Source organism: Rosa chinensis, chromosome 2 (genome assembly GCF_002994745.2).
Source record: "Rosa chinensis cultivar Old Blush chromosome 2, RchiOBHm-V2, whole genome shotgun sequence".
NCBI classification, from domain to species: domain Eukaryota; kingdom Viridiplantae; phylum Streptophyta; class Magnoliopsida; order Rosales; family Rosaceae; genus Rosa; species Rosa chinensis.
In genome coordinates, this window is record NC_037089.1 from 53,180,084 (window position 1) to 53,192,603 (window position 12,520).

Genomic DNA, 12,520 nt, shown 5'->3' on the forward strand with positions numbered 1-12,520 from the left:
ATCACTGGCCTACCCATTGATGGCGAGCCTTATCTGCATGGCCAATTCGACTCTGTCACTTTCACTTCAACTATGGCCCAAAACGGTCACAGCGCTCAAAGCGGCTCCTATCCACGGTGGCTGTCTTATTACTACCGGGAGCACAATGCGACTGGCGGAATTGCTTTCTTAGAGTACTGGCTCTGTAAGTTCATCTTCTGTACTTCCTCCTGTAAGCCCACTGGTGCTTGGACTCTTCTGGCAATGGTCTTCTACAACGGCCGCCGTGTCGGGCTCGGATAACCTGTGTTGGACGCCCTCTATCGTATTCTGTACTAGGCCACTATGCATCCATTCGAGACTAGCATCTCTGGCCCTTTTTGGATCCTTGACTTCTGGATTCAAACTTATTTTCCATATTTCCATCGCGATGACATCCCGCTACTTCCACCTGCTGACCAACTCTTGGGCCAATGGCTCAGTCGCGATGAAAGGCACTCATCTCCTCCTTACTCCGAATGTTTCACATATATGTACCTTCTGCATGAGATGCTCTACTGCGACTTAGTACTGGGTAGACGATTCCCAGCCCCACTTGAAGACAGATTCCTCCCTGGCACTCCTCACTACAGCGATCCCGCGCGCTTGGCTTTTTGCCACGCGATCTCCTGTTCAGACATTAGGATTGCTGCTGAAGAACTTAGTTATGAGCTTTACGCTCCTAACCATTTCGCTCGCCAATTCGGCCTCGTCCAATTAGTGCCATTTCCGCTGTATGATGCCTGGAACTACAACACCTCTTGGAGTAGATTTGGGCCCCCTTCTGGGCCTTCGCCAGTACAAAGCATGATTGCACTGGTTGATCTTCCTAATTGGGCTAAGGACATCAATGCCGTGGATGAGACTGAAGAAGGATATGAGGAATGGTGGGCAGAAGTTTCTGTCAATTGCTGGAGACAACGGTATAACGAACTTTTCGCGACCATCTTTGAGGAACTGAGATATCCCTATGCTGCTGACATTGAGATACTTGCTCGTTTTCCTGAAGACGCTGCACAATCTCCACCTCCTCCTGAGCCGGCTCCGCAACTGGCGCTAGCCCCGCGCCAAACCCAGGCTGGTATCGTAATTCGCGAGCCTCTTCGAGAGGTAAGTATCTTGGTTTATATTTTATTCCTTCTTTCACTCTTCCCTTTTAACTCAACCTTTGCTGCACCAGGGAAATGTGCCACCTTCTGGCAGTCACGCAATTAATGCTTCCCCAGCCACTGGCCAGTCCGGGAAGCAAAAAACAGTAATAACGGAGCCTGAAGTCGAAGATTCCTTTTCCGACGATAATAACCCGCAAACGGTAAGAACTTTCTTGTTTAAAAAAAAAAACAACAACAATGCTTTCTTTCCAAATCAAGTCTAGTCCTTTGACCCCGGCATATCGCCGCTATCTTGGCCAGCAAGCGCAGTCGTTCTGACCCTCAAACTGATCCGTGGGTGGAAGATGAACCAATCGCTGATCGACTGGTAAGAAACTAAAAGTGCATATTGGAATCCTCTTTTTATTCCGTGCGACCATATAACAATCCTCGTTTGCAGGTTCATCATAGGCCCTGAAGACAAACTGGGGAAGGCCCCTCAGCTGCTGGTGAAGGCACATCTGTTTCACAGGCCCAAGCGCCCACTGGTTCCAATAATCCTCCACCTCCTGCAAGCATTGCGAACAATATGCAATTGGCCCCGATCCCAGTACAGGTCATAGATGATAGCTCGCCTGAAGTTGAAGAGAGAATGCCTCTTTTAGATGCACCTCATGAGGAACCAAACGCCACACCTGTCCTGGCACAGATAGCACCTGACCCAATTCCTGGCGAGGCGGTTCAAGAACCCTTGTCGATAGCAACCCTTCGCGAGCCACCGACTGTAGAGGTATGCTTCTCTTTAACAAGCATGATGTCCTGATTCTTGTCTTATTCTTTGGGCATTCTAACGAGTCCTCCTTAAAACCAGAATCTTGGTCCTGTCGGGGAAGTAGCTGTCGCTGTGGAAGTACTTGGCGCCAATCCCGCTGACCCAGCTAGTGAATATGTAGTTAACCAAGAGCCTGCCCCCCATGCTTCTGAAGCAGGAGAAAGGGTGAACGTTGAGCTGGTGCTGGAAGCGGTTCCTGTTGTGTAGCCTCTTGAAGCTCCTGCTGCTGCTGCCCCAAATCCGCTGCCTGTGCCTCCCTCCAGACTGGAAAGGCTAGCTTGCGTACTTGAGGTGACTCCTCCAGGAGTTATAGATGAAGCCAGGGACGAACTTCACTGTCTTTTGAGTCCCGATATCCTGCTGCCTGGCGCATCCGTCAGGGCTTTGGAGTATTTGAGGGTTCTTCATCGCGAGCAAGCCATCACTGAGAACGAGTTCATTGAGATGGACGAACTGTTACAGAATCTCCCCTAGTGCCTTAATGAAAGAGCGGCCGCGACTGCGCAAGGCAGACAAGCCCAGGCCCACTATCAGGGCCTCGCTCAACAAATGGACTCCTCTCGTGACTTTCTAGGAGATAGGGTTACCCTTGTTAGAGACTTGTGGCTCATGCAAAATCATCCCCGGTCCCAAGTCCAAGATCTTCAAGCCCAATTGACTGTTGTGACGGCCCAGCTTGAGCATGAGGAGCCCTTGCTGGAGCAACCTCTAGCGGCCTCTGAAATACTATCTCAGAACCTAGCTCAAGCTCGCGAGGAGGTCCGACAGGCGGAGAGAGCTGCTGCCGATGCCAATTTTCGCTTGGATAAACATTTACTTCGTTTAACTCATGCAGGCCGAAAACTTTAGGCCTCTGATGTTAGGCCCATTTTGTATGAACAATATTATTATTAATAAATTAAATATTTAGCCCACTTTGCTTGGCCCAAATATATGCTCAAATTTTCAAGCAGTTCAGCGTTTAATTTGCCTTTATTGCTATTGAAACTGTTTGAAAAGATAATCTCTAAATGGAGCGGTTACCACCTTGAAGACTGCCCCGCTTCCCACGCATTTTCAATTACCTTCATTTCCAAGATCCTAGCATTCAATTCCATTGATACTCTTATTGATGGCGTTGAAAATACCTCAACTGCCCATCGTACGGTTGAGGATACTGAGATTGGCCTTCTCTTCCTTCAGTTTCTGAAATCTTCTCCTCACGATCTCACCCTTACCCTCAAATTCCTAGGCCTTATGACTTAATCTCAAAACCTGGGTAGGTCTTATGGCCTAATCTCAAGTCCAGCCGCATGTCTTTGGTCTCTGGAAGTCCGGACGGGATTCACCGGTTTCAGTTAGACTGAAGAACACGCGGCGCTCCTAACGCGGCGAAACCAGATTCTGAGGGATCCCTCTCCTCAGATTTTTCGCGTAGAGCAGGAGGGAGAAGGGCGGATGGCCACTCGAGGCCTATCGTTCTTCTTTCGCAGCCTACCTCCGGGGTCTGACTATCAGACTTCTGTTTTTCCCTTGGAGGTAGATGTGGCTGTGAGTCGCGCTCTCTCTGAAGACCATCTCCATCCCGGAGGATAACCAACTAGAAGGGTTGCGATGGATTATTTCCTTCCCTCTTCCTCCGGTACAAATGATAGCAGTTGCTATTCAGATCAAAGAAGGGATGTGGGTGAAGAGAGGAAGAGCATGAGTATTCATAGCACATCCCCCTTGTTACCACAAGATCCAGAAACTCTTAGAAGATCTGGAATCCTTATGATTTTTTAAGCCACTTTTAGCCTTATAATTGCGAATGTAACCGTTTCGATTTGTACTGCTTTTGGCCACAAAGCCACTTTTGAATGAATGTTTTTTCGAGCACAATGCGAAAAATTGTTATAAAATAAGGCCTCAACTAAGGCCTGTATGTATAGAGTGTTGCCCCCCTAGGGTTCGTAGGTGAAGGAAATACATGAGACTAGGGCCACAGGAAAAGGCCGGAATATAGATAGATGATGCGAGCCGATGAAGACTATGGTTGCCCCCCTGTCTGGGAAGAAGGTTGATCCGGTGGAACCTCGAACTCCCAAACATTAGGGTAATATTTCTTCAGGAACCGCCCATTGATGGGATTGCGATGGATGCCGCCATCCAAATCTTTGAGGTGAAAAGCCCCGCGCTCCATAATACGGTGAATAACAAAGGGTCCTTCCCATCGTGGAGTCCATTTACCGCGACCGGTCAATTTCTCGCCAAAGGGCAAAACAGCTTTCCAAACAAGGTCCCCCTCTTTGTAACTACGGCCACGCGTCCTCTTATCATAGGCGCGGGCGATACGCTATTTTTTCATCACTAAATTATCCAAAGCCGCTAAGCGCTGCTCGCTCAGATCTTTGTGTTCTTGCCACATCGCCTGGACATAATCTTCACCGATCAAGTGATGCTGATTTTGTACTCGTAATGATTGAACGTTGAGTTCCAAGGGTAAAACTGCATCATGGCCAAACATTAGTGCATAGGGTGTTATACCAGTGGGATTCCTCTTGGAAGTGTGATAAGCCCATAGTGTCTCATACAACGTAGCGTGCCACTGGCAAGGGTTTTCAACCAACATCTTCTTGAGCAGGGTAATAATAATCTTGTTACTGGCCTCCGCTTGATCGTTAGACTGAGCATAATATGGAGTGCCGTGGATGAAATTGATGCCCAATTCGTGGACAAGTTTCTCTACCTCACCTCCCATGAATGCTGCTCCCTTGTCTGAAACAAGCACTTCAGGGATACCAAAACTGCAGATGATGTTATGAAAAATGAATTGGCGAATGGTGGCACCTGAAGCCTATTTCAAAGGCTCAACTTCGACCCACTTGGTGAAGAAATCAGTAGCTACGATGATGAACTTTTGTTGGAGAGAGGAGTGGGGGTGAATCATCCCAATCAAGTCCAATGCCCAGCCTCGTGCAGGCCAAGATTTAATAATAGGTTGCATGGGAATATTGGGGATATGCTGGACTGGACCATGTGCCTGATAGTCTTGGCATCCTTTGGCGAATGTGATACAGTCCTTCAAATTGCTGGGCCAATAATAACCATGTCTCCTGATGAGCCAAAGCATCTTAGGTCCCGCTTGATGGGCTCCGCATACTCCTGTGTGTGCTTCACGCATTAATCGCTTTGCTTCGCGGCCATAGACACACCGGAGGTCTATGTCATCTTCCCCACGTCGTCGCAGCTCATCACCCCTGAGGAAGTAATTTAAGGCAAGAAAGCGAATCTTCCTGTCTGCTGTAGGGTCTGGTTGTTTGAGGTAATCGATCAAAGGAATGCTCCAATCGACGTCAATAGGCTCTAGGACCGCGACGACAGGATCATCAGGTGGGTCAGGCAGCGCGAGCCATGAAGGCAGTGTGAGGCGCTCGACTTTCAGAATGCGCTCGTGAACCCCATACTTCAATGTAATACCTGTAGCCAGTTGAGCGAGTTCACTGGCCTCGAAATTGCTCTCGTGAGGGATGTACTCCAAATCTGCGTCATCAAATTGATTCAGAAGCTCAATGGAGCGATTCAAATATGGTACGAGCAAACAGCTTACACACCTGTATTTCTCTTGAAGCTGATTTATCACGAGCAGAGAGTCGTTGTGTACCTGAACGTTTCTTACTCCCAATTCCAGTAAGACTTCCAGGCCAATAATAAGGGCCTCATAATCTGCTTGGTTGTTTGTACACTTGAACTCCAATTGGAAAGAGTAAGAGAAATGATCGCCCGTTGGATTCTCCAGAACAATCCCTGCCCCTGCTAATGTTTCAGTTCTTGAGCCATAAAAAAATAATACCCAGGGTTGCAAGGAGACTGTGGCTTGATACCATATGGCGTACTCTAGAATGCGCGCCAAATCTGGTCGAGTTGTAGTTGTGGTCTCTATCTCTAACTCCTTCACTGTGGGGATATTCAACATAGGGTGATGTGCCAGAAATTCTGCAATGGCCTGTCCCTTTACTGCTTTCTGGGGAACGTATTGTAGCGAGAATTCGGACAGGGCCAGTACCCACTTTCCAATGCGGCCTCTCAGAATAGGTCGCGACAGCATGTACTTGACCAGGTCGGTTTGAGCGATGATGCAAGTAGTAAAGGATAAAATGTAGTGTCGCAACTTGCATGCTGAGAAGTACAATGTAAGACCTAGCTTTTCCATAGGAGTATACCTTGTTTTACAATCTATAAGTGTCCTACTGAGGTAGAAAACGGCATGCTCGACGCCTTCTTGATCATCCTGGGTGAGTAGGCTGCCAATGGAAGCCTCAGCTGCCGAAATATATAGCTTCAATGGAAATCCAGCTCTCGAGGGAACAAGCACTGGGTGGCTCGCTAGGTAGGCCTTGATTTTATCGAAAGCCTCTTGATGTTTAGGCTCCCATTGCAGCTTCAGCAATGGAGAGAAGGGCTGGATTTTACCTGCAAAGTAAGAGATGAAACGTCTCAGAAAGTTGATCTTACCCAGCAAACGCTGCAATTCCTTTTTCGTTCGCGGAGGGGATGCATTGATGACTGCGCTTAGCTTGTCTTCAGGCACCTCAATTCCTCTCGGATGGACAATGAATCCCAGAAAATCTCCTGCTTGAACTCCAAAAATGCATTTAGCGGGATTCATCTTGAGCTTGTGTTGCCGCATGCGCTCGAATTCCTTTCTGAGATCTGTGATATGGTCTCCTCTCTTCTGAGACTTCACAACTACGTCATCGATGTAAACCTCTAAAATCTTCCTTAGAATGTCATGGAAGATCAGGTTCATGGCTCTCTGATACGTTGCTCCAGCATTCTTCAGTCCAAAAGGCATAACCACGTATTCAAAAATGCCCGCGAACCCAGGACACCAGAAAGCGGTTTTATGTCTGTCTTCTTCTGCAACCAGAATCTGGTGATACCCTACGGTGCCATCCATGAAGGACAACAATTCATGGCCTGCTACGGCGTCTACTAACATATCCGCGACCGGCATGGGGTAGACATCTTTAAGTGTAGCGATATTAAGGTCTCTGTAGTCTACGCAGACCCTCATCTTGCCATTCTTCTTGCGAACAGGCACTATATTAGATAGCCACTGATTGTATTTGGCTACCTTGATAATGCCTGATTTATGCATTTTTTCGACTTCCTCCTTGACGAGGACTTGGGTTTCTGAATTCATTCTTCGTGGCTCTTGTTTCACAAGCCTCTTGTCAGGGAATGTTGGCAGTTGATGGAAAACCAAGTTCGGTGACAGGCCGGGCATGTCTTCATACTTCTCAGCGAAACAGTTTTTGAATTCTAGTAATAAGTCAATGAGCCTATGTTTCTCGCTAGGCTCCAAGTAAGCGCTGATAGCTACTTCCATAGGCTCATCTGCTGTTCCAAGATTGACCTTCTCGGTAGGGTCTCTGACCTTAGGAGGTGTATCGTCCAGCGCTGCCGGAGCGAGCTGAATATCTACCTTATCTTCTTGTTCCTGATCTGAAAGTTCTTCATTGATGGCCTCTAAGGTCGCGACTCGATCATAGGCCTCTTTTCCACTAAGTACGATGATAGTCTTTCGTACATCGAGTGGAAGGCCTCTATCCCTTCCTCTGGGAGGTCGTAATCCATTAATCGTTTAAGGGTTTGGGCACAGCGTGGCCAGGCCTTTCCAAGCCTTCTTTTGCGAGCGTAAGCCCCCACTGTGCCAATTCAGAGGCCGTCACCCCTGTGGGGCGGCCTTTGTCATTGATGCCACTGACCTGCAATGGAGTGATAGGCTCCAAATAGTACCTGACATCTACATAATTCGCGAAAACTGGGAATGGACGAGGATCCGCTTTAATCACCTCAGCTTTATCTGTCTCCATGTTCCACATAATTAGTTCCTGATGGAGAGTTGACGGAACACAATAACTCCGGTGGATCCAGTCTTTGCCCAGAATAGCACTGTAGGCCACATAACAATCTGTCACAAAGAAAGCATAAACTCCCTCTGCAGGGCCAACCTTGATGCGTAAGAAAAGTAATCCCAGGGTCTTTGTTACAGTCCCCGCGAAGTTCTTGAGTGTGAGGGACGTAGACTGGATATTCTCTTTCTTGATTCTAAGCAAGTGCATGGTCCTGGTAGTGATGACATAAACGGCAGCTCCGGTATCAACCATAATCTTGCTAACTTTGGTGTAGCCAACTTCTGCTGTGATATATAGAGGTCGCATGTGTTGGACCATAGCAGGCGTTGGCCTGGTGAAGCTCATGAAGAATTCTTTGCTGTGAGCATCTTCTGTTTCAAGAAAAACAGCATCTTCCACAGCTGTCGTGACTGGCGATGTGATCTGTAAGGGCTGTACACTACTTTCCTCAGCTTCTACGCAGTCCTGAGAGGCGACCGGTAGTGCATACCTCACAGGGAGCACGTAAAACTTGTTACAAGACGTGTCAGTCATATCTGTCTCCTCCATGTCATCTTCCAGGTTAAGCTTGGGTTAGTTCACAGGGGTGTCGGTGTTGAATTGTATAGCCAACCGGTCTACCAACGACTCCTCTGTGAGGCCTTTTACCTCACATTGCTTGTGTTCCTGTATCATGGGAGCCTAGTTAGAGGAGTCTGACTTCGGTTCCCTCGTTATGCTTACCTCTAGGGGAGTGACTACTACACTCTGGACCTTTTTTGGTCTCCACTGTAAAGTATCGGTAGTCTTGTCCTTGCCCCCCAGTCTCTCAAAAACTGAATATTTAGCTTCTAGTTCTTCGTGAAACAACCTGCGCCTGACATGTAGTCGCCGAGTCGGCAAACTCTCCTTTCGAGCTAGTGGAAGTGTTCTCTCCTCAGTGATCCTGCAAAAAACACTGGGCTTAGATGCCCCTGTTGCTGAGCTCGCTTATTTTTGAAGGTTGCGGGGAGCCATTAATGGCTTAGCAGCTAGTGCCTCCATTTCCTTTTGATACTGCTTAGGTGATTTGACCAATTGCGAAGGCTTGATCAGGCCCTGGTCCAGAGCCTCTAATGAGCACTTGGCTTCCCCAAACCTGCGCTACAGTTCCTCTTCTTGGAATGACCTATTTCCACTGCCTTCCCATTTTCCCTAGTGTACCACTTTCCTTCCTTGATGGTGGCAGCAGATGCAGGCAGTATATAGGGCTTGGTCAGAATGTCTTTGTGCTTATTCTTAGCCTTCTGCTCTTGTTTCTGATCAACCGCGGCCGCTCTCAGCTTCTTGAATAAATTGGAGTCCTTTGGGGATGGTGGTGACTCCATTTTCTCTCTTCCTTTTGGGCTAGAAGGCTAGTAGTTTCGCGATGACGAGGCCCACTTGATGGGCAGGAAAGAGCCAAAACAAAATGTCTGCTCAACCTCTTCATGTGTCACTTGGATGCCACACTCTTCTTTGCATCGCAAGCATAGGACCATGGGTGAAGCTTGACCAATTGGTTTAGCTTTCTTCTTTGCATGGGTCTCATCCTCAGCAGAATTTCCTTCTCGCCCCTTTGTACTCAAATCCAAGGTTGGTTTCCTCTGGTTCTCCTTGGCCCAGTTCACATCGACCATATTGATCCCAGTGTCAGGAAAGGATTCAGGTCTACAAGCGCTGCCGCCGTTACTGGAGCTTCCACCTGCAAACTGCCATTATTAAGCCATACTTGAATTTGGTCTTTGAGCTTCACACAGTCCGCGGTATTGTGATTCCACAAGTTGTGAAATTTGTAGTTCTTCTTCCCTTTCAGCTGGTCTGGTCGAGGAAAGGGTTCAAAGTTGGTCTTCACCATATTCGCGGCGATCATCTCATCGAGAATCTCATGTGCCTTATTAGCATCATATGTATATGTCGCAAATTCAGGTTTGGTGAAGGCCATTGATTTGAGCTTTGATAGGTTCCTTGGAAATTTTCAGTTGCTTCAGGGCTGGATTCTTCCTCCCGGTTAGTTCTTAAGCAGCGATATCATTCTCCTCTTCCTCATCGTCATCCTAAACCACTTCTTCACTGTGATGATGGAAGTAAGGGTCATAAGTAGCCGGCTGGTAGCTCAGGGCCGCTATGGTGCGATGTATTCCTAGTACATATGTCTCTTTGGACGCATTCTTCCTTGTGTCAGTTTCTCTGAGGAGATGTTCAAAGTTGCCCACCTCTGTGCTGAGTTCTCCCATTGACTGGATCATGCTGCCATGTTGCTTCTTTCGCTGACGAGGTTCCAAACCCTTGACCGCCAGCTTGACTAACTCTTTCTGAGGAAGGATGACGTTCAGCTTGGCTTTCTGAATTTGGAAGCGCTGAAGATAGGCCACAGCAGACTCTGTAGGTTGCTGGGCCATCTGAGTGAGAGAAACCAGGTCAACCTCAGGCTCAATGACTCCAAAGGTTTCTCGGAAAAGTTTTTCCATTGCGGGCCAATCCTCCACTATTCCTGGTCGAAGTTTGGAAAACCAACTAAAGGCAGCTCCCGAAAGAGAAGTGCCAAAGATCCTGCATTTGAGGATATCATCATTCTGGTACTGGCCACATTGCACCCTAAACCTGGCCAAATTTGTTGCCGCATTCTCGTGTCTTCCCCTGAAAAAGTAAAAAATATGATATTTTTATAACCCCTAGGAAAGGGCGCGAGCATTATATGCGGCTGGAAAGGTCCCTCATAGACCCCATCTATTTGGGCCCTAGGATTAGCCAGCCTGATCATCTCCTCTACTTCTTCACGTCTTACATATTCTGGGCCCGGAGGAGGAGGAGGGGGTGTCGCCACAGTATGGCGATCAGCCTGCAAGGGTATTGCTTGGTTTACAGTTGTTGTCCCTTCTCCTACATGTACAACGCGGGTTGTAGCTGGTTGTTGAAGAGTCACTGCTAGAATAGGCATCTCTTTTGCCAAGGCTGTTATCTTAATCGGGTTACCGGCCTGGTCAATCCCACAATAGCTTCCTGGCAGTTCTTGGTATATGTTTTCTACCCCATCGCTGTCGTATTGAACGAATGTGGTAGGGTCAGACGAAGCTCCACCAACTTTTGATGCCTGATGCTTCTGTCTGGTGGTCTGTCCACATGACGAGGTGGCATTTTCTTTGCTGCCGCCGATAACCAGAGCTTACTCTTTATTTTTCAGTGGTGTAGCAACAACGGTTGCGGAAGGTGTAGCGGTATTGCTGCTAACCTTCTCTCGCTGATTCGGCGGCACGTACTTGCCCGAACCAGACGGCTGGCCAAGAGAGCCAAGGATAGCGTTAGGATCCCCTAAACCTTTGTTCAACACTTCTCTGGCCTGGTTCAATTAGGCTCTTTGCATGGCCACCTCGGTTGCGAGGTTAGCGCCATCCTTGCGAAAACCTGCCTTATCTGACGCAGTCTGGTGGTTTGGTTAATGATAGCCTCCATAATTTCTTTCTAGCACTGATTCTGCTCACTAGCAATACCTGTGGCATGAGCCCTTACTGCATTCTCTGATTGTGTGATTTGTTGCTTAGTATCTTCTGCATGTCGGGTAATGCGATGGTCTAGTTCGCGTATGAGCTGGTCTGTTTTTGCTGTTTCCCTTTCAAAATCAGCGGCTATCTTCTTGCGATCATTTTCAATATTCTCATTGATGATAGCGAACCTTACCCGGAGGTCGCTCCCTCTAGAATAGGCTTCGCAAAGAAAGCCTCTCTTTCTCCACTTTCCACTGTATTGGAGACAGCGGTAGTGATAACAGGCTCACTGGCCTGATTAGTAGTGACACTCTGACCCTCAGTAGCGGTCGGGTGATTCTCTTCCCATTCAGTTGACATATTGGGTGATTGGGAATGACGAGAAAATCTTTGATTCACTTGTTCTTCAGAAAGACCACGACAGTCCGCGTGAGAATGCGGTCTGTAACTGGAGGTCTTATGCTTTGAGCAGTTAGCGTAAACCTTTTGGTAAGGGTTTTCGCTTAACTTCCCAACGGCTACGTTCACGAAGAGACACTATTGGGGTCCCACTGGGCGTGCCAAAATTTTTGGCTCCAAAACCAGTTGGAGTGCAAACTGTCTCTTTTGGCGTGCCAAAATTCAGGTCAGGCCAGCGCCGTGGGGTGCAGTCGTCGGGGGAGTCCCTTGACCTGACTTCTTCTTCAAACGTTGTGGACGAGGAGAGCACCAACCTCGCCACAAAGTTCTTCTCTGGCCTTCCGAGAAAGGATTTCTTGCCATATGGATAAGAACTTTGGATGTGATCTCTTCGCGTCACCGAATCAATACTCAATGTTGTAGGCTGAGCAGAGTAATCACTGGGAAGTTTGGAGAAAGCACGGGTTTTGCTAAAGCGTGACTTTAGCTTTGCTGGGTTGCGAGGGCTTTACCCTTGCTTCGCTGGTTGAGAGAGTCTCGGTAGCAATGGTACGGGCAGTCGGCTCTTGGAGATACTAGGACTGGAAGTAAGGTCGCCGGGTTGATCTGGTGATGCTGACAATCGGCTCTTGGAGAGACTAGGACTGGCGCGCGGTCACCGTGTTTCAACAAGGTTGAAGGTTTGCTCTGGGGAGGCTTTGTAATCGCTGGGATCGATTGATTTGAGAGTTGTTATTCTTTGTCCTTTAAACCTGGTATTTATACCTAGGATTTCGACTGTTCCTTGCTATAGAAGGATTATTGATTGAAGTTTCCTAT